The sequence below is a fragment of the Drosophila biarmipes genome, chromosome 2L (genome assembly GCF_025231255.1).
Source record: "Drosophila biarmipes strain raj3 chromosome 2L, RU_DBia_V1.1, whole genome shotgun sequence".
Taxonomy (NCBI): domain Eukaryota; kingdom Metazoa; phylum Arthropoda; class Insecta; order Diptera; family Drosophilidae; genus Drosophila; species Drosophila biarmipes.
In genome coordinates, this window is record NC_066612.1 from 22,909,680 (window position 1) to 22,914,130 (window position 4,451).

Here is a 4,451-nt window from a genome sequence, read left to right on the forward strand (position 1 = left end):
CCATAAAAGGCAAAGCTAATAATTTTGAATGAGAAATGCTTTGTTTATATTTCGGGTAATCTCTATTTGTATTTGGTTTTAAAAATACAATAGAAGCAAATGTTGCTCTTCACTGAAAAGTGTCAAAAATATCATTAAAAATTATTAAGAATACAGAACGAAAAGCCATATAATATACATTTTGACCAGCATCAACCATTAAGCCTTTTCTAGTCATAGAGGGTGTGTAATCTGTCAGCTGCAATTTTTGAATGCAAAATGAGACAAAATGATACGTGAGTTGCTGGATTAATTTGAAATTCATTGAAAGGCGCTTTTTTCGAGTTTTTACCCGCCTTCTGCCTAATTAAAACGTCTCTCGCTGTGGTGTTGAAATGGTTTTAAGGTCAACCTCCGCTGCCATGGGCAACTCAAGTTCTAACTCTGACATTCAGAACGACCGATAAAACGATCAAAAGGCGCGTGCCCATAAAAACACATACAAAAGACGTTGGACAGGTAACGAAATCAACTATTATCGCGGTTTTGACGAGGTAATGCAATATGCCATGAGCTCGGAGTTCCGCACCCTGTTTTCAATATCTTTCGGAGGTGACAATTGGGGCCAACACCTTTTGAGCCCAAATGGCAATTTGCACTAATGCATGCCACAAGTCCCAAATGCGACATTTGTCGTCCGCGAAACCACGGCATATAGACATAATGGCTATATATGTTTTCGACCACAATTAAAAAATGCGTTAGGACTCTATTTTTGTTCAGGTAAATATGTAAAGAGAAACAAGGAAGCGAAACCAGAGTAAGAGAGATCGATCCGGCCTGGGCTTTATGATGACTAATGGACAATCTGTGAACTCATTCCCAGCACTAGAATCACTGAACCTCAAATGTGACAATATGCCTCAATGAATCATTATACATTATTTGTATCTCCAGCGAAGCCTCATGAGTTGGGTGGGGGTGGCAGTAATACAAACTGGCCAACTTTGAAATATGAAAATGTAAAGTCAGGCGAAAATAACGGGCAACCAAATAATTAACTGAGAAAAATATCTTAATAATTCAGACAAAGGAAAGCGTAAGAATGTTCTCTTCTTTGTTGGCTGCTTAAAATGGAGCAGTGCGAAATGGATTTGGAATCATAATCACAATTATGGGAGTAGTTTCTTGGCATAAAAGAGAATATATTTCTTTCATTGGCCATGTTTTCTCCAGTTAAAGTAAGAAGTTAAAATAAAATTCTGTAGTTAATGACCCCAGCTTTGAAGTTTTCTTCACTTCATGTGACGAATACTTGAAGTAGTATAAGATTAATAAAATTAGTCTGGCTGTTGGCTGCTTGGCTATTTCGATAAGTGCTCAGTATAATCAATACCTCAGCTCTGCTCAATTTTCTAACTGATTTTTGGGTAGCATTATACTTGTACTTATACTTATACGAGTACCCGCGTGATTGAACCTCTAACATATCCAGAAAAATACACAAGTCGATTTACTGCTTTCAGTCAAATTGAAATAAATCAAAACGAGACGAATTGCACGTACCTGTCCGTCTGATATCTCTCTTCAGCCCACTGAAGGCGTTTGGATTGTCTTTTACTTGGCTTTATTTCATTATATTCTGGTCCGATGCAAAACGCTACAACAAATGCACTGGCGATTGGCATCAATGTCGCTTGGCCGCTTTTTTCCCTTTTTTGCCGTGCTCAGTGGTTGTATTCAGCAGCACACACATCACACAGGCTCACTCACAAAGGCACACAGACAAGGGGCTCAATGAATCAATGGCGATTCGACTTAATAAAAACGCGTGGTACAGGGGAATTTTACTTAAGCTGAAAAACATTTTTGTAAGCTCTCGGTAATACAGCTAGGTATTGGACGAAAATGATTGAAAATGATTTGTTGGCAAAAGTCTCGATGATCAGTGGGCGATTGTCTGAGGGTAACAGCTGTTTTCGGGAGGAGTGGGGCCTCTAGTCTTCGCACCTGACGGCGCACCGAGGAAAAGCCCGAGTAGCCACAACCTTTCCCTTTCTCGGACTTTTCCTTTTGTCGCTGCTCTTTCACTTTCTTCGCAATTGTTTTCGGGACTCGGGCTGCTCAGTCTTCGAGACGGACTCACTGATCCCGGGGTCTTGAGCTCGCCAGTTTTGCATTTCACACTCAACGCTTGGCTTCCCTCGAAGACACAACATCCAGCAACCACTGTCTAATGTTTACTCGTGCTTTGTTTCTAGATCATTTGTATGCTTTTATTGTCGGTACCGAAAAGTGTGTGTTCATACGGTGTCTGCCCGCACACAGCCATATACACATTAAATTTTGCTTATAACGAACTCGTTTTGAGTTTTGGAGCTGCCCAGGAACCCGAACAACCGTCTGTCTCGCACGCCAACGCTGTACTAAAAGAGCTTGGCGCTCGCCCCGCGCATTAAATACTCGGAGGCTCCCGTCCGACAATCTGGCCATAGTTTTAACCTGGCCCGGTCCGCCGACTGGGTCTCTCGATGATGTCAGCCCGTTGGGAGCGGCTCTCCGGTGGAAAGAGGCGCGAAGTAGCAAAGAGAACGTGGTTCGAGCCGCTCTTTGGCTCACTGCCACTTTTCATGGCTTGCCAGAACCAGGCCTACACACTGCGCCTAGCTCATTATAGTAAACGCTGATTTATTGTGTCGTTCTCAAAAAGGAGCTGCCGAACAGCGTGAAAATCAATTGAAATGGATCTGTAGGTTAGAGGCAACGAATGAGGTCGTGTCCTTTCCTCGAGTCACCTGTACTCCCAAGTAAAAGATGCCTTGGGAAAGCCAAGTAATTCCTGCTAAAACTATTATCTGGAGTGATTTTAATTCTGGGTTTCCACTCTTCTTTGCGCACCTCGACAACCCTGCCCTGGCTCTCTTACCAATTCTCTAACCGGCTTTCGTCTCACACAACCGGCGTTTTTAACGTAACGTGACGTAAGGCCAGCCGGTAGCATTGGACCATACTTTAGTGTCTTGCACTGAAATTGGGATTATTCCAATATTCTAAGGGCCCGGGCCTCTGGCTAATATGCCGTTTAGCGTTTTCGGCCTAAAGGTGTCATTGGACCCACTGGGCGAGCAAATTAAGCCATTAATTGGAACAGCGCACTCTCGATATGCGAGTACCTCAATGCTGAACGTGGGACGAGCCAATGCAGTCTAGACTGATTACCACCCTACCTACGGCACTGGCGCTACACGCACCAGCCGGTTGATGGCGATCAAGCCGGGGATCAGTGCATACGTCTGCGAGAGCCCGTATGCATGTCAAGTTCAGCCGCAAGTGAGGTCTCGCCACGCACTGGGCCGTGAAGATCGAACACTAGGCTGGGAGATCAGTCTCCTCGGCTGGAAAAATTGGCGTAAAACTTCGTTAGGGCCTTCGGTTGGCCCGCCGCTTGGGGTTTCAGCCATGGCTTGCGCCTCACGGGCCACTTGACCCTTTCGGGGTTGCGCAGTTCAAAACGTGGCGCTGGCTGCCGCATTCGCATGCAATCGAAATTGGATTTGGACTTTTTCGGATCCGCGAATTAGTAGCGCAGTTGGTTGGCTTTTAGCTGGTAGCATGGCCAACTCCTGTAGCGCCGTTCTCTTCCCTCAACTCCAACGGTAACAAACTTTTCAGCAAATCGCATTTGAAAGTTATGGCACGAGCTGTGGCCTGTCGTCGTTCAGCCTACAAATTGCATTTCAAAGTAGTATTTGTCTTCTGCGTTTGGTTTCTGGTATCAGTTTTAGTGCTCCGTTTTTAGCCCTCAACTTCTTCGCTTGGGGCCAAAATTATATGCTTTTATGCAATAAGCATTTATAGTTTTTTTTTTCAATGTATGCACAAACAGCGTCAATAGTTCAAAAGCCATTGACTGGGCAAAGGAAAATTTATAAAAAGTATAGGCTTCACACATAGATGCTTCAACTAATGGGCACAAAATGGGCGTAACCGATAATATCACTCCATCATTGGGTCCACCACGTGCCACACGCAGATTTTTATAAAAAAAACTGAAAGATAGACAAATAAAACAACAAACTTCCCCACAAGCTCATTTTTTTGTGTGCTTACCTGGGTGCTTCCTCAAACAAGTTGTTGTACGTGTTTTGACAATCTTCCTGAATTTAACTTGAAGGTGCATGCCTAACTAATTGCCCAACACAGAACAAAAAACCAAACAAAAGTCCAAGTCTGCTCATAATTAAATTTGTAAATACACTTGCAAGTTTGAGAATATTTCATTGTTCACTTCTCAGACGTTTTGAAGTTCGCAAAAAAAAAATGAAAACGTAACAATGCAAATGAAACACAATTTGTTGTAGTGAGTAGGTTAAGAAGTGTATACTAATTTATTTATAAAGAAACCTTAAAAATAATGTAATTTTTGGGCCATAGTCACAGTATTTAAGTAAAGGGTATAAAAGCGCAGAAGA

General features: G+C 43.0%; 1 protein-coding gene across 13 annotated transcripts in view; it reads right to left on the reverse strand.

Annotated features, from left to right (window-relative positions):
• The window catches only part of LOC108036749 (uncharacterized), a 39,222-nt gene extending 36,810 nt beyond the window's left edge, over positions 1–2,412 (reverse strand). For 6 of the 13 annotated variants that reach the window (XM_044094536.2, XM_050885370.1, XM_017113063.3 and 3 more), the window contains exon 1: positions 1,546–2,408. The gene's annotated coding sequence lies outside the window, so the exon portion shown is untranslated. Of the gene's footprint in view, positions 1–1,545 lie in introns of all 13 variants that reach the window. The other 7 variants (XM_017113067.3, XM_017113062.3, XM_017113068.3 and 4 more) reach the window with 5 other exon arrangements.
• Between the last annotated feature and the right edge of the window lie 2,039 nt (positions 2,413–4,451).